General features: G+C 58.2%; 1 protein-coding gene across 10 annotated transcripts in view; it reads left to right on the top strand.

Annotated features, from left to right (window-relative positions):
• The first annotated feature begins 207 nt into the window (after positions 1-207).
• The window catches only part of MEF2D (myocyte enhancer factor 2D), a 59,987-nt gene continuing 37,244 nt past the window's right edge, over positions 208-22,950 (top strand). For 8 of the 10 annotated variants that reach the window (XM_061375137.1, XM_061375133.1, XM_061375132.1 and 5 more), the window contains exons 1-2: positions 208-338; positions 19,304-19,373. The gene's annotated coding sequence lies outside the window, so the exon portion shown is untranslated. Of the gene's footprint in view, positions 339-10,585; positions 10,653-19,303; positions 19,374-22,950 lie in introns of those variants that run through there. The other 2 variants (XM_061375128.1, XM_061375129.1) reach the window with 2 other exon arrangements.

Below are 22,950 nucleotides of genomic sequence, written 5' to 3'. Positions count from 1 at the left end.
ACCCCCCCATCCCGGTTCTGCCCCCCCATCCCGGCTCTCCCCCCCATCTCCATCCTCTCCCCCCCCTCCAATCTCAGTCCCGCCCCCCCTTCCCATTCTCCCCCCCCATCTCCACCCCCCCCCCCAACCTCAGTCCCGCCCCCCCCCCCGCCCCGCCCCCCCCCGGCGCCCCCCCCCCCCCCTCCCTCCCTCCCTGGCCCCGCCCCTCTCCCCCTCTGCCATTGGCTGCCCGCTCTGCGCCGCGTCCTGACGCTGGGCCGGGCCCGGCCATGGTCGCTCCGCGCCGGCTCCGCCGCAGCCCCGGGAGGAGGCGGCCGCCGGGCTCCGCGCCCGCGCAGGTAGGTCCGGGCCCCGCTCGGTTCCTTCCTCGGTGGGGGGGGGGCAGGGGGGTCCGTTCCTCATCCCCCCCTTCTCACTGACCCCCATTAATTCATCAACTGCGCGTTACTTCCGACCCCCCTCCCCATCCGCGGTGCCGTCGGGCTGTGATTGCACACGGGGGGGTTGGAACCCTTTGGTACCCTTTGGTACCCCCCATCCCCTGTGCTGCGCGGGGCCGCCCCGCGGCGGCGGGGATGGGCGAGCACATCCTTCCCCCCCCCCCTTTTCGCTTCCCTCCCCTTCCCTTCCTCCCCTCCCCGGCGCCGCTTCAAAACAAACCCGTCACCAAGATGGTGAAGGAGGGGAGGAAGGGGAAGAAGCAGGTGATGGGGGGGGGGAAAGCGATGCGCGGGGATGGGGCCCGCTTCGTGCTGCTGATAGGGGCCCGAGGGGTTGCACCCCCCTGGGGACACCCCCCCCCACGCCTCCGCCAAGCACCCCGAAGGAGAAGGGATGTGGGGTTTGAAGCGGGGGGGTGATGCTATGGGGCTCGGCGTGCAGGGTTGGATTGGGAAGAGCAGCGTTTTAGGGGCTGGATGGAGGCCTTGCTCCGGTGCCCCCAGCGGTGGGGTTGGTTGCTATGGTTGGGGGGGGGGGGCAAGACCCCGGTGCTGCTCCCCCCCACCCCCCGTACCCCGGGACATCGAGGCCGATGCGGGGTATCCGGCATCCGGATGCTGCGGAGCATCTCGAGCGCTCTTTGCCCCTCGGCTTTGGTGCTGTATTGAGCCCCCCCCCTCCACTCGTGTGTGCCCGCAGCTCCATAGGGACACAAACTGGGGGGGTTCCGTCCCCCCCTTTCCTCACCCTCCCTGTCCCTGTCCCTGCGGATGTGGCTGGGGACCGGCCGCAGGCACCAGTAAGTGGAGCACATCTGGTGCGAATCCCTCCCCGTGTCCCTCCCCGCCGTTCCCACCCTGATCCTGCCCTTCCAAAGCCTCTTCTCCCGCAGCGGGTGCTCCCACGTGGGTTTTCCGGCTGGCGTTGCTTTCCCAAGGTGGGTGCTCCCGTGTCCTGGTGTCCCGGGGTACCCAGGCGATGGGCATGGGGCTCGGCGCAACGGGGACGCTGCGGGAGCTGCATCCCCGCATCCAGGTTGTGGGGTCTGAGGATGGGAAAGGTGGATTTGTGCTGTTTGCTCCGTGGCTGCCGGTGGCTTTGGCCTGGGAAGCGCTTGGGGGCTGCCCGGAGCGGAGCCTGAAGGTCACAGACCTCTGGCTGGGCCTCATGGCTTCTCCTTTCCACCCCCCTTTTCCTTGCCCTTCATCCCTGCAGTTGTCGTGGCTTTGCCAGGCTGAGGCATCCACACTTGTGCTGTGCTGGGAGCAGGTGGCCCCTGTCCCCCCCCCACCCCGGCGCCGCTCGGGTTTCCAGACTGCTGGAATAGCGCCGTGGCCTCCGCCGTGCTGGGATTGAACGTGCTGAAGGGGTTTTACCTCCTGTGCCTGTGTGTGTGTGGGGGGGGGCAGTGCTTCCAGCCCCCCCCCATCACAAACCATCTCCTGCTGGTGGGGGGGGGGGGTCACATCCCTGCATCTTCTATGGGGACCTTGAGAAGTGACCTTGGGCACATCGCTTTGCTTCGGTGCTGCTCTCGGAAGGGGATCATGGTTCATGTGTGTCATTCCCATTCCCCCCCGTTCCCTCCTTGTCCGTGTAGGGCTCCGGTTGGGAAGCGCTGGAAAGGGCTGTTGCTATTTTATCCCGGCCCCGAGCGGGCAGGGTGGAGGCTCGGACGGTGCCGGAGTCGCCCGGGGTGGATTTTTCCCATGCTGCCAAGTGAAACAAGTGGGGTCTGATTCTCATTTAATGCCGCAGCCCTTTCCTGCCACTCTGGCAACGTAAAGGAGCCTAAATATGGTCATAAACCGCATCCACTTCGAGGTCCCTCCGTGCTGCCGGCATCTCTGTGCAAAGGAGAACAAAGCCCAAAAGGTCCGGGAGCGGGACCCAGCTCTGTGGTACCCGGAGGTGCTGGTGAAGGATGTTGCAGAGGAAGGATGGAGCGGGTGAAGGGTGATACTGCCCAGTTCATCCCACAGGACCAAGTGGGCTCTGCCCCTGTCACCCCAAAACCCATCTGGGGTGAAGGGGCAGAAATGGCTTTTCCCTTGTTTTTGTCCCCAAGCCAGGGTTGCTTCCTTGTCTCAGGTCAGCATCGCTTGCTGGACCCGCCATGGGATGCTGTGGGATGTACCCCAGTGATGGGTGGCTTCCTTGGGAGCAGAGGGAAAGGAGGGAGAGGGATGCGTGGTGCTGGGGCCGCTGCTGCCCTGGGTGCCCAGTGCTGGTGGAGCGAGCAGCCCTGGCCAGGCGCTGTCTGAGGCTTGGGAAGTGAGCCGGTGGCATCCCATTAAATCCCATTAACACCCAGGAGCACATGGAGGTGGCCTGAGCTGATGGGGGCTGCTGTGTAGATGCCGTGGCCGGACTTCCCCATCTGCAGCCACAGCTAAAAATACCCCCCCCCCCCCCTTTGCCTCTCCCCATCTGCACCCAGGGCCGGGGACTCGGTGTTTGGTCGCTGTTTTGGCAGGTCCTGGAGGCTGAGCCATCCCCAGCTCCGAGGTGACTCTATTGCAGATGACATTCCTGCCCCCGGGAAGCTATGGCTCTGCTCTATGCGGCCAGCATAAAGCAAGTGAGTCACAGCAGGGGCAGGGAGGAGGAGGAAGAGCAGAATCGCGCGGCAGGACCATGGGATGCATCAGCCCCTCGCCTCCTCGAGATGCTGTTTATCCCTTTGCCATCAGCGCACCTCTAATTCCCTTCTCCTTCCTTTCCCCCCCTTGGAATTAGAGCAGCTTTCAAGAAAAAGCTGGAATTTCATCCTCATTTTGTTCCATGGGAGCTTAGGCAGTGCTGGGAGGACCTCGAGGTTTCTCCCTGTGCCTTGTTTGAGCAGCAGTTTGCTTTTGCTCTCAAGATGGATCTAGCTGTCTGCCTGCCAGCAGCTCTACCTCCACAGATCTGCTGGGCTTCATCTCGCGCTCCAGTTTGGTTGCCTTGTGCTTTTTCCTTCTGTTTTCCCCTTTTCCCTCGCTCCTGGTGTCTCTCTGCTGGAGCTCCCCACTGCTTGGAAACAAGACAGGAGCTTGCATCCTCTAAGGATTAAAGCCCCAGTGGCCACGTGGAGTTAAAGATGTGGATTTGGGGTGATTCATTATGGGGGGGGCTCTGTGTTTGCTTTCTCTTGAATGGTGGCTGAGAGGATGGGGGGATCAGCATCCTGGATGCAGGATGGGGGGATCAGCATCCTGGATGCAGGATTGGGGCATCAGCATCCTGGATGCAGGATGGGGGGATCAGCATCGTGGATGTAAGACGGGGGGATCAGCATCCTGGATGCAGGATGGGGGGATCAGCATCGTGGATGTAGGATGGGGGGATCAGCCTCCTGGATGCAGGATGGGGGGAGCGTCCTGGATGCAGGATGGGGGGATCAGCGTCCTGGATGCAGGATGGGGGGATCAGCGTCCTGGATGCAGGATGGGGGGGATCAGCGTCCTGGATGCAGGATGGGGGGATCAGCGTCCTGGATGCAGGATGGGGGGATGAGCATCCTGGATGCAGGATGGGGGGATGAGCATCCTGGATGCAGGATGGGGGGGATCTGCATCCTGGATGCAGGATGGGGGGATCAGCATCCTGGATGCAGGATGGGGGGATCAGCCTCCTGGATGCAGGATGGGGGGATCAGCGTCCTGGATGCAGGATGGGGGGATCAGCGTCCTGGATGCAGGATGGGGGGATCAGCCTCCTGGATGCAGGATGGGGGGATCAGCCTCCTGGATGCAGGATGGGGGATCAGCCTCCTGGATGCAGGATGGGGGGGATCAGCCTCCTGGATGCAGGATGGGGGGGAATGAGGCTCTATGGGGAGAGTTTTGGGGGAATGCTTGGCCCATGGTGTTTGAGTTGAGGTTGGGGGCTGCTCCTCAGTTTCCCATCTCCCGAGCTGTAGGTGCCCCTGGATCCCAGCGGGATACTGGGTCTGGATGAGCTGAGCTGCGTGGGGACCTCACAGCAGCTTCCAGTGCCTGGAGGGGGTTCCAAGGATGCTGGAGAGGGGCCTTCACCAGGGACTGTGGTGATAGGACAAGGGGTGATGGGTTCAGACTGAAACACGGGTTGAATCTAAGGCAGAAGCTCTTCCCTGTGAGGGTGCTGAGGCTGAGGCTGCCCCATCCCTGGCAGTGTGGGACACAGGGGCTTGGAGCATCCTGCTCCAGTTTTAGGTGTCCCTGCCCATGGCAGGGGGTTGGAACTGGCTGAGCTCCAAGGTCCCTTAACCTCAAACCATTCCCTATGACAGCAAAGCACCGGAGCAGTGCCAGGCCAAGCCGGTAGGGCAGGATGGTGCCCGCGCTGGGATGTGTCAGGCTGTAGCCACCACTGTAGTGTCCCATCCCAAAGCAGCCGGACTGGCCCGTGCCGGGGCTGTGCCGAGCAGGACACGGATGCTTTCCCAACGTGCAATTATCCATGGCTTTCCCTGGAGGCTGCGCATGGAGGGGGCTCCACAGCACCCCCATTCCTGACCCTCCTCCTTTGAACTGAGCAGCGCTGATTGAAGTCCAGGAGCAGGGAGCTGAGGCCTTGCCATCTGTGCTGCCATTGCCCCCATGCCCTGGCGTGGATGTCTCAAGGTCAAAGCCGTGCTGCGGTGTCTTTGGGCAGGAGCCAGCGCGGGGCTGAAGCGCTCCCACCTCCTGCCTTGACTCAGTGCTGGTTTGGGGTTGGGAAGGGGGTAATTAAATGACCTATTTCTGGGCAAGGAGGAAGAGGAGGAGGAGGAGGAATCGTTTCTCTTTCCAGAACTTCAAACAGCTTCCAGCAAGCGGCCGGCACCAGCCCAAAACCGCATCCACAGCAGGAGGTGCCTCCCATCTGGGATGCTCGGGGCGCGTGTGGGGTCCGGGTGCCATGGGGAGGGAAGGGGCATCTCCCCCTCAGCTCTTCCCCCTTTTATAGGAAGGAAGAGGTTGCAGCTCCCTGATTTTTAATGGTTGAGTGTCTTTTCCCGGCCCCAAAAAGGAGTAAAGAGATTTGGGAGGCAGCAAACGGGGCCAGGTCCCTGACCTGTGCTCATCCCAGGCCTGCAAGGGGGTCACCTCTTGTAGGCTCATCTGGGAAGGCAGCAAAGGGATTCCTCCTCCTCCTCTTCCTCCTTTTCCTCCTTCTGCGACAGGCAGGGATTATTGGCATCATCCTGCACCCCACAGCAGGGTGCTGGGGGTTGTTGTTGGCAGCATATTCCCTACCCAGGAGGATGCAGTGGAGCTCGTGGGGTGGAAGGTGTCATTGATGGGTATAAGCAGTGGTTATAAACAGCCTTGGTTTGAAAGCTCGCATCTGCCTTTTGACATGGAAGTGCCTTTTGGACCAATGTCACTTTTCTCCATCCTTCTGGAAAGCTTCATTATTATTATTAAATATTAATAATTAATTATTAATTAATTATTATTAAGATGAAACTTAATTTTTTAAAGCATTTACCTCTCCGATTATTGCCAGACTTCAGGGAAAACTTGCTTGGGTGCCACAGAAACCGAGGAGCACATCCCATGTCTTGCAGGTGGGGAAAATTCATGGGGTCGGGTTGTGTTGGTTTTCCTTAAGAGAAGAAATAGGGAATGGGAAAGTGTCCATGGCATCAGTGAGAGGTTTCTACTCCAATCATCCTTATTTTGGGGACTGGAAAATGGGGTTTACTTAAAACCTGCTGAAGAAAAAGACAAGTTAAAGAAATGGAATAATTTTGGGGGAAAGCTGTTGTGTTTAGGACAAAGCTGGCAAAGTCTCTGGGTTTCTGTCTGGAATTCCTGGGTTCTAAAGCCTGAAATCCTCCCCCAGCCCAAGCCGTAACCTTGAGACGCGCTCTCAGCGCAGGAGCTTTCCACTGCCAAGGAAGGAAAAGGTAATTATGTGTAAAAGGAGGAATGTGAAGCAGTCCTTTGGACCTGCCAGGCATCTGTTGTGTTGCTGAGGCTGCCCTGTCCCACAGCCCCAGGCTGATGTGGTCCAGGAGCATCTTCTCCTGGGAGCGGGAGATAAATCAGTGCGATGGAATCAGCGAATCCCAGCGTGGGTTGGGTTCAAGGGACCTTAAAGCTCCTCCAGTTCCAACCCCGTGCCATGGGCAGGGGCACCTTCCACTGGAGCAGTGGGGAGGTCACCATGGAGGCGAGGTGGTGTCTCCAGGTGCAGTTATCCCTAGGGATAAACCCCGTGCTCCTTGGAGATGCGTCTCTGCCCTTAAAACAACCCAGGGATAGCAGACAGTGTGCTTTGCTTAGCAGCTGGGAGAGGGCAGGGTGTGCTTGGACATGGGCTCAGGGCAGTTTTCATGTGGTATTCCAGCGCTTGGGATGACACAGGCAGTGTGTCAGGTTGGATACATCAGGCTGGGTATAAGGATGAAATCCTTCACTGTGAGGGTGCTGAGGCACTGGAACAATGTGCCCAGAGAAGCTGTGGCTGCCCCATCCCTGCCAGTGCTCCAGGCCAGGTTGAGCATCCTGCTCTAGTAGAAGGTGTCCCTGCCTTTGGAACTGGATGAGCTTTAAGGTCCTTCCCAACCCAAACAGCTCTATGATGCTCTGTGCATGCCAGGCTCTTCTCTGAGTGCCTGTGGGCTTAGGGCTCTCCGTGCTCTTCTGGAGCGATGCTTTCCCCTTAGCGCATCCATGCTCCACTGTTTCCAATGGCTCCACTCCCCGTTCCTTGCATTGGAAGCGCAGGGATGGAAACCCATCCTTGCTCCATTCCCAACCTTCCCTGCCTCCGGGAAAACTCGCACCTCCCGACTCGCTGGATCAAAAATATCCGCGGCCCCGCTCGGGTGCCGCTGCCAAAGCCGGGGAGCGGAGCCGGCGCTGCCTCTTTAGCACAAATCTGTCGCGGTGGGAAGGTTGGGAGCCGCCGAGCGCCGAGCCCCATCGCGCTCCAAAATAGAAGCAGAACAAATGGTTGGAGCAGGATGCTGGTGGTGGAGGCAGCCAAGCCTCTTCCCCGCGGCAGCTGGTGGCTGCTTCTTGCTCCCTCCATCAATCCTCGCCCCGGTGCTGGAAGAGATGAGCATCTGGCTTCTTTTGGGGCAGGGGGTTTGGTGTGATCCCTATTGATTTTTGGGGGTGGTTGGGGTGTAATTGAGCTGTGGAGGGGGGGAAAGGGTTGTGATGGAGATAACGTGATGAGGAGTTGGGTGGCGCCGGGTCACGGAAGGGACTTTGTCCCAAAACAATGACGTAGGTGCTGGGTTGAGCCCAGCGTGGTGCTGGGTGCGTGCTGGAGGAGCTGCCTTGGCACCACCTTGGGAGGAGGTGGTGGGGAAAGGCTCATTGCACATCACTGCGCTGCCAGCGGGCTCCTCATCACCCCTGCAGACCCTGCTTCAGAGGGGGGACGAAGCTGCGGGTCCCCTACCCGGTGCTGGCACCCAAGGGAGGAAAGGGAGCGATGGATTCTGGTTGCAAATCAAGTGAGTTGGAGCAAGCGCTGCTGATTGCCCTCTGATCCTTGAGGCTTTAAGGTCAGGCGCGGGTGCTTCAGCAAGCAGGGTTTGACGCCTGCCTCTGTGCCCCAAAGGGCTGCTCCAGCCGGATGGGATGAGTGGGAAGGTTGGGAAGAGGGTTCCCATCAGGGATGCTGTTCTTGCCGTGTCCTTTGCAGCGGGTAGGACCAGCCACCGCGAGCTCAGCATCCGCTCGGGTGACCTTCAGCGCCTTGTGCTTGGCGAGGCAGGAAGGCTGCTTTGCATGCCCTGTCCCTGCCTTGCTGCACAGGCCCTGAGCAACCCGGGCTCCTTTTGTCATGCAAATGCAGCTTGGTTTTTAGCTTCTCACAGATAAATACCTTGGAGGTTAAACATGGTGCTCATAAAGCCACCCTTGATGGCTCAAGGCTGACAGGTTGGATGCTGAAGGTGCCCGGTTGAGGGTTTGGCTCCTTTTGGGCACTGAACCCAAATGCTCTGATTTTTTTTGTCTCCTTGGGGTTCTACAAGTGGATGTGCACTGAGGAGTGCTGCGAGCCCCCCTGTGCCATCCCATGGCTGGATTAGAATCATAGAGTCATAGGAAAGGACCTAAAGATCATCCAGTTCCAACCCCCTGCCATGGGCAGGGACACCTCGCTCTAAACCATGGCACCTAAGGGCTCGTCCAGCCTGGTTTTGAGCACTGCAAGGGATGGAGCATTCACAACCTCCTTGTGCAACCCATTCCAGTCCTCACCACCCTAACAGGAAGGAATTTCCTCCTTATATCCTGGTTTTACAATGATGTGCTGTGCTTCTTCCTTCCCATGCATTTATAGGCTCGGGAGCCCTTTTTGCCCCAGCATCCTGGCCTCTCTCCGAGCATCCCTGCTTTAAGCTGCCTTTTGGAGCTGTGTCCAGGCACCGTGGCTCTGGCACAGTGATTTCCACACCCTCCCCTCATGCCAACCCAAGGATGGGGTTTGCTACCGGGGTCTTCCTCCCACCTCACAGCCAACCCAAGGGGTGCAGGCTGTGGGTGCTGTGCCCGATGCCGTGCACTGGACCGAAGCGCCTTCTGCTCACCTCACCCGCTCAAAGGGTGCGTAGGTGAGCTTGGTGTGGGGCGAGGCGGCCCCCATGGGGCTTTCTGGCTTCCTTTGGGACCCCATGAGCCCGCTGGCAGCTCACGTCCCCCGTGCTGGGGGTCATGGGCCATTGGGCTGCGTTTGGGTATGATCCGGTTTTAGTTGTGGGTCCATTGGCAGCTCTGCTCTGGGTGTGGGGCGATGCGGTGGGAAGGGGAACAGGGGGGTGGAAGCGTGGCTAAAGCTGCAGGAGGTGGTGGGGTTTGAAGGGGTGAAGCCCTCAATGCTCCAGCTTGGCTCCTGGTTCATCCCTCCTCACCTTCCAGCCTCACTGACACCGCATTAGACCCTGAGAGCATCCAGAGCTGTGTCATGGCCTTGCAAAGCCATGGAGCAACAGAGGGGTTTTCTCCCATTGGGAGCTGGATGGGAGCTCAGGGGCCCCCACATCCTGGTGGTGATGGGATGGCACCAGGACCTAAGGTGGAAAGGAAAGGTGATGGAAAATGAAGGTAAAATAAGGGCTGAGCAGCTCTTTTGGAGCTGCTGCTTCGCAGAGTCCATTGGTTTTGGTACTGGTTGGGTGCTGAGCCATAGTGGGCTCAACACCCCCCAAAATAGGGTGTTCAAGCTGAGGGCAGCCTTGGGTACCACAAGAGCTCCTCCTCTCACCTCGCTCCAACAGCTCCATGTCCCTCTTGTGTTGTTCCCCTAGGATGCTCTCCCAGAGGGCAGGAGAGGGGGATCTACCAGATCTCTGTAGCAGGGAGGATCCATCCCCTGCATCTCATCAGCTCAGGGTCAGTCCAGCATCTGCTCATGAAGCCAAGGTGCTGCCTTGGTCATTTTTTTTTCCTCTCTTTTCATTCTTTTTCCCTAAATACGTCCCCATTGCAGCTCAGCTGTGTTCCAGGCACCTTCTCCCCCTGTTCTCAGGCTGAAGTCTGTAATGCCGAAATTATAGCATCACCCTCATCGCCATGGCAACGCGCAGGGATGGATTTGAAAGGGTGGGGGGGGAAGAGAAGGACCAGAAGCCCTCCAAGGATTATGACTTCAGTGAGGGATCAGGCTGGAGGGGAATCTGGGTCATGGCTGGAGCAGGCTTTTCTTCCAGCCTGTCTTTGGTAATTCCCCTTACAGTGGCCAGGGCAGGGCCGAGCCCCCATTAGCACCCATGGGTGCTCCCTGGGATGGGTCCATGTACCCCAAGATGCGTTGTGCTCCTTATGGAGGAGATGGCTCCTCACTTCTGTGTACCCCCAGCAATGAGCATCCTCTGCCAGCTCCATATTCACACCCCAAGGCCAGGCTTTGGATCCCAAAGTCCCATCCTGCGGGAATGCCGGAGCCGCGCTTTGTGCCTCATCCCCCAAAATAAACAGGACTTTTTTTTTTTTCCCTGTTTTTTCTTTTTTTTTCTCTCTTCTTCTCCTTTTTTTCCCCCTCTCTTTTTCCACACCCCCAGAGCCGCTGTTGCTGGTGGCAGGGAGCCCAGACTCCGTAGGAACTCAGAAATGCCGCAGATCCAAGCCCCGGCTGCCCTCTCGCTTTCGCAATCCTTTGGAAGCAGGGGGAGAGACAAGGAATAAAATGGGAGGGGATTTATTGTTGGGTTGTTTTTTTCCCTCTTTATTAGAGATTTATAGACTTTCCCACCAGTAGGGACAAGGGAGTCGGAGCCGAGCAACCCATTTCCTACAGTAAGTTCCCAACCCTTCTCCTCTCCATCCCTCTCTGGTGGGGTGCTGGAGTTTTGGGGATGCTGGTGAGAGGGGGGGTGAGGGCCACCAGCACCTCCCACATGGGGTAGGTTTGGTGATGCTGAGAGAGTGGCTCAGTTTGGGGGGGTTTTGAGCCATTAAAGCCTTTTCTTGACCTGTTTCTCAGTTGCGTGCGAGCCCTTTGGCTTGGGCTTGGTGGTGATGCTGTGGTGGTCACTAGCGGTTGCGGTGTTGTTGTACCCCCCCCTTTGCCATTTGGCATCTTGGGGGGGTTTATGGACCCTGTATTTGTAGGGGATTGCGGTGTCCAGGCTCTGAGGTTGCTGGGCCAGGAAGGGTTTTGGTTGCTGGTGTGTTTTAAGCAGCTGGGTTTTTACAGGCATGGAGGGATCCGGTCGATGCCACAACCGGCTCCTGTCCCTGCTGATGCCGCATTACCTGCAGCCAGTGCCAAGCACCCTGCACCCTCAGCCAGGCTTCAGCTCCCTTCCCAGAGCTGTGTCCGGATGAGCTCTGGGTCCTGGCAGCTCCAGTCTGAATATCCAGGGATTACTGGGGTTAAAACCGGTCCCCCAGTGCCGTGCTGCTTCTTCTGCATCTGGTTGTCCCAAGGCTTGGTAAGCACGGAGGGGCCGGGGCCGGGGCCGTGTTGTGCCGCGATCAGATTAAGATAAGGGCTTGCTGCCTGTGAACACAATTCCTACCGGATAATTATTTATACCTCCGCATGCGTCACTCATAAACATCTGGATGAGCTCCAAGCATCTTCATTCGATTTGGGTCGCAGCCTCTCCACGGGGCTGTTTCTCAGATCCCCATCCCACCTCCCCTTCGGCGCGTGCCTTTTGAAAGCTTGGGGCTTGGGGGAGTGGATTCCCAGCTCTTGGAATCCCAGGATGAGGGGGGAAAAAGTTGCTGATGGTTGTGGTTGCAGGGAAAATAATGAGTGGCCAAATCCTGCCCCCCCCTCCCCCAAAAAGCACCCCCAGATGTGATGCTTTCTATTTTAAACCAGCACCGTCTGCTTTGGGGGCGAAGCAGGCTCCTGACCTTTGGGAGCGCGTGGGGCTGGCAGTCACGCCGAGCTCTTTGAGGCCAGGGCTGACTCCTTGCTCTGTTTGCATAGAGCCAAGACAGGACTATTAATAACTTTCCCTGAATGAGAGTTGAGTACCTGCTTCCCTGGGGCTCCTTGGAAGGCTCCGGCTCGGGCGGATAACAGCACCGCTCATTAGGAACGGGACCAGAGCATCGCTGAGCGCAGCTGGGATGCAGATGGGAAGGGACTGGGGTGGGAGGGGAGAGATGAAGGGAGCCTCTGGCTCGCTTTTAAAGAGCCTCGGGCAGGGCTTGCAGGCGCCACAAGCTGGTTTTTGGTGTGTGTTCCTCCATCCTTTCCACAGGCCCAGCCCTTCTTTGCATGGAAAAACCATCCCGAGTGGCCGGAGCCGGCAGTGAGGGCAGCTCCTTGTGGATGGGTCCATGGAAAAAGGAGTTTCAGTGCTGCACCCAGATTAATCTCTTTAAAGTGTATTTCCCTAATCCTTCATTAGGATCTCATTGTGAGCTTGTTATCCCGGTAGGGCTTAAAGCCCTGTGTGGCGGTGGTGCCGGGGTGGGAAGGGGCTGTGTCATTCCCACCGGTGCCACGTGCTGTGCTGGGATGTGCCGGCAGCACTGGAGGAGAAGGGGTTAGGGGTGACTTTGGGGTGATCTGCAGGGACATTGCGGGTGATCTATCCCTCCATCACTGCATGTGTTGGTGCTGGGGGCCAGGGTGATGGGAACCGGAGCTGGTCTGGTTCGTCCTGAGGCTGGATCTGCCTTAGGAGCGTTCCCTGCTGCGGTGCCAGGGCTGTAGCTGGGGTTATCCAGTGAGCTCGGTGCTGGATAACCCCCTTCCCGCTGCCATAGGAGCCTTAAAAAGGGCATCGGATGGACCCGGCGTGCGCGGGTGGATTCCTTCCCTTAGCGAGCGGCCGCTTTCCCGCTGGGAAGCTGGAGCTGATGCCCTGCTGCTCCGTGCCGCCGGCTCTCCCTTTGCTCCTGCATCCTTCCCTTGTGGTGCTGAGTGATGGCAGCAGCTCTGCAGCCCCCGGGGCCGGATACCTGCAAGCCTCGGGTTTGGAAGGTGCTTTGGGAATTCTGCCTGGTCTGTGGAGTCAGTGCCAAAAGCAAACCCAAACCCACGCTCCCCACGTGCGTAGCAAACAGGGAAGCGCAATCCATAGGGATAAGCGAGGAGCAGCCATAGCAGAGACTCAAGCAAGAGGCTTTTCCCCCCCCTTTCCAAAGGAGATAGGTGGGATGTGTTTATTAGCCCTGGGTTTGGGGTAGAAACATGGCTTGGAGGAGAACCTGAAAGCTTGCTGGGTTCTAGTGCTTTCCTTTCCAACCTCCTCCTTGCTGGCCCGTGGGTTCATGTGTCCTCATCCATCCTCCATGCCAGGAATGGTGGGGTCGGGAGAAGGGAATGGGCATGACCCTGGCTCTAAATGCTCCTTCTCCAGAGCATTTGCTGCTGTTGAAAGTTTAATGCACATTAATTTGCCTTCGCATTGTGGAGAGCATCCTTTTGGCCGCTGCCAGGGCACAGTGAAGGGCTTGGGAGCATCGCTTGGCTCCAGGAGATGGGATCTCCACGGGGAACCCGGGCTAAGAGTGACCCATTAGTGCTCCTTGTGCCATTGCTGGAGCAGCCCCGGGTCCTGCTCCCATTGTGGGGCTTCCCAGAGGGCGAAGGAATTGGGGAGCTGTGATTTGCACCGGCTTGTATCCTTCCGGAAGATGGGAATGGTGATGTCCAGGAGCACGGGGCCGTGCTCTTCTCACCTTCCCCTTTGGGATGCTCCCACCTTGGGGCCATGCTGCCGTGCTTCCTGCTGGGAAAGGTAGAGCTTTTCCAACTGCCTCTTTCCCCTTTTCCTGTGCCTATAATTAGCCCTGGCTCCCCGCCACCATATACTGTAGGATCCTGGAAGGAGGTCATGGCTTTGCTGAAATTCCTGGGAACAGAGCTGCCTTTGCAGCTGGGAAAGCGGTGCCGTTTCCAAGCAGATCAGAAATAGGGCAAATGCAACTCGGTTTTCCCTGCTGTAATTTATGGGCTCCGGGCATGGCATCCGACGGCCTCCTCCCTGCCCTGGCTCCCCGCTTCCTTGGGGGATGGATGAGGCCATGGGGATTGGCAAAGAGGTGCAAGCAGCTCCTGGCTCCGGTCTGTGCTGCTCCAGCCCTGCTCCTCAGTCTTGTTTTCCCTTCCTGCTGCATCCATCCGAGGCCTTGCCTTGGATAGGAAACAAACCCCATTCCTGGGTGTTTGTGCTCCTTCCCACTTCTAAAACTTCCCGTTTTGGTGAGCATCCCATGAGCAGGGCTCCTTTTGCAGCAGGAAAAGCATCATCTCAATGATCCTAAAGGTCTTGTCCAACCCAAATGATTCCCTGATCTCCAGCCAGGTGAGGACCCCACTTTTCTGCCAGGAAAGGGCAAAAGCAGATGGGATCAGAGGGATCTGCTGGAGCCAGGAAGGGATCTCAGAACCCTCCTGTGCAAAGCAGGGAAAACTCAAAGGGAAAAAGGGAGTTTTAAAAGGGAAATGGAGCAAAATCCCCCTTATGAAGAGTTTCCCGGGGCTCTGCTGTTGTTGTTCTACCCCTGCACAGTGATTCCAAGGAGGAGGCAAGATGAATATGACCAAAAGGGATAGGAATGGGGAGCAGGGCATGGAGTCCTGGCTGGGGCGCTACACGTGCTGTGTCCCGCCGGCAGCATCCCAAACTCGTCTTCCCTTTGCATTGGAGAGATTAGCTAAAGAAAATCATGGGATTAAAAAGGAAAACACTTTCTGTTGGTTGGGATTGGCTCCCAGGCCCGGGAGCTGCTTCTGCTCCATCCTCCTGCATCAGAACACTGGGATTTCCAATGGCAATTGGTCCAAGAGGGCAGGTTGGGATGAACCATCCCTGGTAGCGTTGGATGGGGCTTGGAGCACCCTGCTCGAGTGGAAGGTGTCCTTGCCCATGGAGCTGCATGAGCTTTAAGGTCCCTTCATCCCAAACCAGTCTGGGGTTCCAACACTTGATAAACCCTACGTTTTGCATTGGCTGGTGCGAGTGAGGGTTGCCTTTGGGGGTTTTCCTAGGGTGATTGGGGTAGATCCATCACTTCGTATTGTGGGAAGTGCTGGCCATGGAGGCATCATTGCCCCATTGGGGGGGGGATGTCCTATGGATTCGTGCTGCTCCCTTCACTGTCCACCCCATCACACCCAGATCTTCTCCTTCTCTCTGTGGGTGCCTTCCCCTCGCAGTGGTGTACGTGGGGGGGCAGTGTGGGAGTTGCTGACGACGGCACCGAATGTGCGAGTGATGCTCAGCACCTCGCTGGGGAGAAATAGCTTCATCTGGAGGCTTTGGTATCTCCAGCATCAAAGGAGTGGATGTGGGGTTTGGGGAGCAGTTCCCTTCCCTGCACGGGGCTACCGAGGGGATTTGGGGGCTTAAACCCTTGTTTAAGGCCGGGGATGATTGTTCTGATGGATGCTGGCTTTGTTGGGATGGGGTTTAGATGGAGATGAGGAGCAGTTCCTTCCCCAAAGGGTGCTGAGGTGTTGGAACAAGCAGCACTGGGGTCACCAGTTGGGCTGTTGAGAGGTGCTGGGTGCCTGGAGCATCATCAGGGGCTGGTTTAGGTGAGGACACACAGGAGGGTCTATGGCACAACCTGGCATGAGATGCAAATCTCAGTTGCCCTGTGTTTGAGCACAAGGCCCCATCTCCTGTGCACAAGGAGGGCTTTCTTCTTGCCTGTTTGCAAGTCACCCTTTATGAGCAGCCTTAAAGAAGCTCTCTGCTCCCAACCACGGAGCTGGGCTGGGATTTTCCTGCCTGTCCCCATTGCCACCATGGGACGGAGGATGCGCAGTGTTCTGCCTTGGTCCTTCCTAGTGACTTCCCACCTCCTCCCTCTGCATCTTGCAGTCGTGCCAGCACAGGGCTTTGGGGGGCATCACCTCGGTGGGGACCTGCCACTGGGTGTCAGGGCAGGGAGATGGATGGGCTGGAGGGTTTGGACCTGGGGGAAGGTGTTTGTTTGGTTTCCATAGGGAGAGGCTGGGTGCAGGCTGCTGACTCAGGCGACAGCAGAGCAAAGCAAAAGGGCTTTGCTCTTCATGAGGGTGGTTTCCTCTTCCTGGCTTCCTGGGCTCGGGAAGGGGGCAAGTGCTGCATCAGCCTTGGGGCCCATGGGGATGCTGTTCCTGACTAGGGGAGCTGGGACCCCCATGCAAGGCAATGTGTGGTATCTGCATGCTGGAGAGGGGATTCTTCATCAGGGAGCGCAGCGGTAGGACAAGGGGTGATGGGTTCAAACTGGACCAGGGGATGTTCAGGTTGGAGATAAGGCAGAAGCTCTTCCCTGTGAGGGTGCTGAGGAAGCTGTGGCTGCCTCATCCCTGGCAGTGCTCAAAGCCAGGTTGGACACAGGGGCTTGGAGCAAGCTCCTCCAGTGGAAGGGGTCCCTGCCCGTGGCAGGGGTTGGAGCTGGGTGAGCTTAAGGTCTTTTCCAACCCAAACCATTCTATGAATCTATGGCAACTCCTGGTCCCCCCTCCACCGCCCTATAGCAACTCCTGGTCCCCTCTCCATCCCCCTGTGGCAACTCCTGGTGCCCCCTTCATACCCCTATAGCAACTCCTGGTCCCCTCTCCATCCCCCTGTGGCAACTCCTGGTCCCCTCTCCATCCCCCTATGGCAAACCCTGGTCCCCCCCTGCATCCCCCTGCCGAGCCCCGTGCTGGTCCCCAGCCCTCCCATCTCCCCCACCCTCCTCCCTACATCTGGAGGTTTCAGTTCTGCATCTCCACCCAAGGGGGAACTCGGGTGGCGAGAGCGAAACTCAGCGGCTCCAACGGTTGCACTCCCCCCCCACCCCCAGCACCCCCATTGGTGTCCCCCAGGTCCTGGCAGGGCCATTGGCCAACATCACAACCCCTCCATGGTGGCTGTGACAGAGAGCACCCAAGGGATGGATTTGGGCAGGAAGCCTGTGCTGGGACCCTCTATGGGGGCAAGGTGATGAGGACCCCCCCCACCTTGTGCTTTTGCCCCATCCCTGTGCAGGTTTTGGTGGTGGTGGCTGCACCTTCTGCATGGTGAGGATGTGTCCTTGGCACAATGGGCTTGTGCCATCGCTCCCGTGCCGTTGCTCAGCCCAGCATCTCCAGCTGAGCCTCTGGTGCTGCTGGAGGTGGATGGCTCCCTCCTGGCTCCCAGCCCTGTGGTGTGACTCGGGGCAGGATCCGGCACTATGGGTGGTTGGGAGCTGTGGTTTCTTGCCCCATTTAACCACCAGCACTGGCCTGCCCGCTGCTCCTGCCTGCAGTGGGATCTCTCCCAGTTTGTCCCTTCCCATCTCTTGGTGGCAAGCCACAGGAAACCCAAATGGAAAAGACTAATCAGGCCTAATGAAGCCCTGGGGGGTATTCCCGGTGGCTGGTGCAAGCTGAAGGCTGAGTTATGGCTGAGATGCTTTGGTTTCATGGGCTGGAGACGAAGGGAATGGCCTTTTGGGGCTTGGGTTTTGGCTCATGCTGGAGCTGGTCCATGCTGTTGTTGGGATGCTCTGAGCTCGCCGTGGCCCAACCCTGGGCTCTGGGGTCAGCCTCTTTGGGCTGGGGGTCCAGAATTCCTGGCAGAGAAGCCATGGAGCAGGTCAGGAGCATGGAGAGGGGGGAAGTTTGGGTTTGGCATTCAAATGTTTGCGGCCCCGAGCCCGTTGCTAAAGGAAACACAGAGAAAGGGGAAGGAGAGATTGCGGTCGGCTGCTTCCCCTCCGCAATCTGCGCCTCCCTCTTGGCCCCTTCAGCCCGGAGGAGCTCCATCCATCTCCCCCTCAGCTTTGGGATGTCCCCATGGCCCTGCAGGGTATCCCATGGGACACCAGCACCCAGCTGGGAGCTCACTGGAGGGGTTTGGTGGCTTCCAGCCTTCTGTGTACAGCGAGGATGGGCTTTGCCTTAGACCCTTCCTCTAATGGCACAAGGGGGTTATTTATATGGGGTATTACATATATATATGATGTAGTCAGGGGTGTGTGTGTATATATATGTATATGGGGTTGTATATATTTGGGGATGTGTATATGTGGGTGTATATATATATTTAGGGATTTATGTATATATATATGTATATATATATATAAATACATATATGGCAGGCTGAGAGTGCTGGGCTTGTCCAGCCTGGAGAAGAGAAGGCTGTTTAAGGGGAGACCAGTCTGTGATTCTATGTATTTCGGGTATTAGCAAAGGCCCTGTGCCGAGCATCAGCCGAGCAGGTACCCGAGCATCAGCCGAGCAGGTACCCGAGCATCCGGGGTTGTCACCTGGAGCCATCCCTTCACATCCTCTGGGATCCTTTGGGGCTGGTTGGAGCATCCTTTCCCTGTCAGGTTGCACCAGCCCCAGTCCATCCGTTAAAGCCGTGGGGTTCCCCCCCAAGGTGCCCCCATGCTGGGGCAGGGTTTCCCACTGTTCCTGGGGCAGATCTCACTCCGAGACCTTTTCCTTTGTGGCTCAGTGAAACCAAAGCTTTGGGTGTCAAACAGGAACCGTTTTCTTGCCTGCTCAGCGCTTCTGCCCCAGAGCTGGGCAGGAAGCTTGTCTGCTCTTCCCCCCTTTTCCTCCCCTCTGTTTCTTCCCTTAGAAAGGGGAATTCAGTCGCCTCCCCTCATGCTTTTCCCCACCTCAGCTCATAAAAGAGCATTATGAAACCATGATCCTTTTCCCTCTTCCCAACCTTCCAGGTTGGTTGCTTGGAGCAAGCTGCTCCAGTGGAAGCTGTCCCTGCCCGTGGCAGGGGGATGGAGCTGGATGAGCGTTAAGGTCCCTTCAACCCAACCCACGCTGGGCTTCTCTGGTTCTATCCCAGCGGCTCATCTCCTCCCAGGAGAAGATGCTCCTGGACCACTCTTTGTGTTAAACACCGACCCCTGTGGCCTGGCTGCCATCAGCAGGACCCCAGAGACGTGGCACAGGGTTTGATGCTCTTGGCAGCCCAGGAAGCGCCTGCTTTGGGGTATCCCCTCCATGTGCATTCCCGGCCGGAGCCATGCGCTCTCCTCCTCCTCCGGGGCTTTGTTCAGGCTGGATTTGGGCACATCAGGAAGTGAGCTGGCCGTGGGAGGGGAGGGAGCCTGCTTGGAGCAGGGGATGAGGGAGCCGAGCACAATTCCTTGCTCTGTTGCAGCACCGGGGATGGGGGAGGCTGCTGTGCATCCCCAGAGCCAGGTCCTGGCCCTGCTGCCTCAGTTTCCCTTTTGTCCAGCTGGGAAAAGGGGCAGAAAACTCCTTTCCCCCCTTTGCTTTGGGCTCCCAAAGGTTCCCGTGTCCCATCCCCACCTCCGGGCACTGGGATGCTCTCTGCCTTTCACTGCGTTGGGGCTCCTGCATCCTTGCAGCTCCTTGCAGTGATGCTCAGCGTGAGGGCAGTGCAGGAGGGGATCCCCAGCTCCTGTCCCCGCACTGAGGGAGGGGTCTGGGACCCTCTCAGTGTCCCCTCTGAACCATGGGGAGCCTTGTCCTTGCCTCCAGCCCCTCGCACTGATGCCTGCTTGCTTTTCCCTTGCAGTGTGATTGAGGAGCGGTGCCTGCAGCTCATCCTCTGGCAGGAGCAGAAGATGCAGGAGGCTGTGTAGCAGGTAGGAGGGGAAACCCCAACCTCCTGGAGCCCCTTCCCCCTTGAGTTCACTTGATGGGGGCCCTGCTCCGGGCTGGGGGTGAGGAGGGGAGCCCAAACCCACTCTTCTCTTGTTCCTTGTTGAGAGAGGGCCCCGTATCCCGGTGTTCTCCCTTCTCCACCTTCTCTGCCTGCTCATTGCTGTTCCGGGAAATGCTGGCCTCCCCTTGGCTGCAGTGAGGTTGTGGTAGAGACAACGCCACGGACCCGATTTAGGAAGGCTCCTGTGGTCTGATGGGCTGCATCTTCTGTACCTGCTACTGAAATCAATGCAGGGAGGGATAACGGGAGCCCGGCTCCTGAAGGAGGGGGCTCTGTCACTGCTGCTTAGGGAGCACTTTTGCTGGCTTGAGATGGCTTTTTCATGCTGGAGAAGGGGCAGTGATTTATCTTGGTGCTGGGTGATGGGGAGAGCAGTGGCTGCTTCCTCCGCAAGGTCAGCACCAAGGGCTTCATCCTGCCATCACTTGTGATGATAGAAACCAAGGGTAGAAGCAGAGGCAGGGCCCTGCTCTGTCTCGGTTTGTGCCAGGGATGGGCTGTGGAGTGCTGCAGGAAAGCAGGACTGGGATGGCTCGGCTGGGAATGGAGGGCAGCATTTACACAGCCCCTGAGGGCCATGGGCCTGATGCACCAGGATGCTGTCAGGATCTCTGTAAATTGGCGATGGGGAATGGCCCATAGCAGGGGTTGGAACTGGATAAGCTTTAGGGCCCCTTCCAACCCAAACCACTCTGTGACGAGCTGCGTTCCCCCCAAACCCCCTGCTCGCTGCGGGAGGCGGATGCTCTGCTCCAGTGGCTCCATTCCAACCAGCTCCAGCGGCTCCTGCTTTCCTGAGCTCCCCCAAACCCCAGGTTTTTGGGTTGGCAGCATCCTCCCCCAGAGCCCCGTGCTGCTGCCGGCGCCAGCGCAGCGTTGGGAGCAGGGGAGGAGGAGCGCTGCAAGTGATCTCTCAGCTGCATCATTGCTTGCTCCAAGGAGCAGCAGTGTTGTGCAGCTCAAGGGAGGCCAAAAGCCTCTCTGGGGGTGCTCTGAAGCTCATCCCCTTCACCCCGTGAGCGACAGGAGCTGAGCAATTAGAAGAGCAATATCGAGCCGCGCTCGGAAGCGTGCGATGAGCGGCACCGGGAGCTTTCATCCCAAGGCATCCTGCGCCGTGCAGCATCACTGCCCGCGATCAATAGGCATTTTGTCTTCCTGAGGCCAGCCCCATTTGAGGTGCACCAGGAAAAGCTCTCGCAGCCCAATCCCATCTCCTAGGGCCCGTGACCTGAACTGAATCGGCTCTTTCATGTCCTGGAGACGGTGGCATCATCTCGCTGCAGCCGGGCTCGGGAAAGCACGTGGTCCTTAGGACCGCAGGGATGAGCTGCAGGGGTTGTGCCAACCTCCTTGTGTCTCCATAGGGTTTTGCAGGCCGAGGTTGTTTTCCAGTTGCTTTGGGAAGAGCCTTTGGGGCAGCGGCTCTGCCCTCTAAGTCCTTGCATTGGGTTCTCTTGAGGTTTAATGCCCCAAGCATGAGCGTGCTGCCTTCCTGGTACCGAGCTGTTTGCATCCAGCAGGATCCTCCCCATCTCTGGGGAGAGCTTGTGAAAACCAACCGATGGGCTCAGCAAAATTCCCACTTCTTGGCTCTTTCCTCCTTTGGGAGAGGTGGGATCCTGGGTTCCTGCCCCCTGTGCTGCTGGATGCCACCTTTCAGTTCCCTATGGAGCCACGTGGCCTCTGGTGGGCCCAGCTCTGCTCTGCTTGTCTGAGCTCACCCACTCTTTGGCCACCGAGGGGGTGGTGGTGGGGAAATGCCTTCAAAGCCCTTTTCCCTTGGGGAAAAGCCAGCTTGCTGAGGAATGCATGTGCAGAAATGTCATCTGACCACAGTGACCCAGCAGCCGGGCCCATGGTCCCGCTGTACCCATGCGGTCCCATCCCCATCCCGCCTCCTTGCCCCTGGGTTTGGGATGATGGAGGAAGTGAGCCCCGGGGGTGCTGCTTTCAGGCTGTTTGCTTCTGGGTGCTCACTTCCCCACCTCATCCAACCCTTGAGGCACCCAAACCTTGGGGCTTTGGGGTGCTTTCATATGGGACCGGCGGCTCCATCCTCCCTCCCTGCCAGGAGAAGGACGCAGCCACCCTGGCTCCTGGAAGCACCTCTCACTCTTTCCACTGGAGAGTTAAAATTAGCAACTGCTTTTTTTAAAGCAGGCGTCGCTCCCGAGCTCGCCAGCCCCAAACCGGGTTTCCTTTCATTCCTTCCCCCCCGTTCCCCTCCCCGTGCCTGCTTTGCCCTGCATTTTGGTCGGGATTTCGGTGCTGTTGTTACCGGTGCTTTCCCCCCCCCCTCCCTCCCTTCTTATTTATTGATTTCCCCTCCTCCTCCTTCCTCCTCCTCCTCCTCCTTTTCGTTCCTTCCTTATTGAAACCCTGGTGACGCTGCAGGCTCGGTGCTGAGTTTGGAGCCGAAGCAGCAGCCCCGGCACACCCCCGGCCCGATCGCCTTACAGCGCCGAATATAGAGCCCTTATCTATGGTCAGCCTCCACCACGGTCACCGCTGCTCTGCTTGGGGGGGGGGGTTGCCACAGACCCCCCCTTTTGTGCTCCCGACACCGCTCTTCAATGTGAGTCTGCCTCTGTTTTGGGTCTTTTTCCCCTTTGTGTTCGTGGTAAAGCACAAAAGTGCCTGGGAATCAGGACCCCGTTGGTTTTGATCCAGGGCTGCGTGAGCAGGGAGGGAGATGGGAGAAGGGGGAAAGGAGGGGTGGTGGTGAAATTCCAATGATGGGAGGTTGAGCTGCATGGGGAGGGGGAAACTGAGGCAGGGAGGGAGAACGCGGCTCCTTGATGGGGAGTGGGTGAGCTGAGATTCATCCTGTAGGATATAGATGGGGAAGGAAAGCACAGCAGGCAGATGCAGACTGGGGGGGGGACACATCCAGCCCCTACGTGGGAAGCTCAGATCCATGGTCCCCCGTGGTGGGGATGATGCTGGGGCCCGACACGGGTGCTGTGGCCGCTTGGAAGGGGTTGTTCCAGCTTGGAAGTGGGACAGCAAACAGGAAAGCAGGGAGCAGGCACCGTGTTTACTCGGTCCTCGTGCTGGGGAGGTGATTTATTGTGGTTCCTCTGGAGGTTGTGGTGGGGGTTTCAACGCCTTCTGTTAACTCTTTCCTTGCTTTAGAGCCCAGGCCCTGGGGCTGGGACTGGCTCATCCCAGAAAAAGCTTTTTCCATCTTAATCATACAATTATGGAATGGGTTCGGATGAGGGGACCTTCAAGCTCCTCCAGCTCCAACCCCTGCCACAGGCAGGGACCCCTTCCACTAGAGCAGGATGCTCCAAGCCCCTGTGTCCAACCTGGCCTTGAGCACTGCCAGGGATGGGGCATCCAAACCTTCTCCATTCAACCCATCCCAGTGTCCCAAAACCCTCACAGGGAAGAGCTTCTGCCTAAGATCCCATCTCCATCCCCCCTCAGCCAGGTCAAAGCCATTCCCCTTGTCCTGTCCCTGCATCCCTGCATCCCAAGCCCCTCTCCAG

Source organism: Neopsephotus bourkii, unplaced genomic scaffold (assembly GCF_033783945.1).
Source record: "Neopsephotus bourkii isolate Nb327-2 ecotype Australia unplaced genomic scaffold, CSIRO-AGI_Nbou_v1 NB_1660, whole genome shotgun sequence".
Classification (NCBI taxonomy): Eukaryota; Metazoa; Chordata; class Aves; order Psittaciformes; family Psittacidae; genus Neopsephotus; species Neopsephotus bourkii.
The sequence above is the reverse complement of the archived record's forward strand: the minus strand, read 5'-3'. Positions and strand labels throughout refer to the sequence as shown.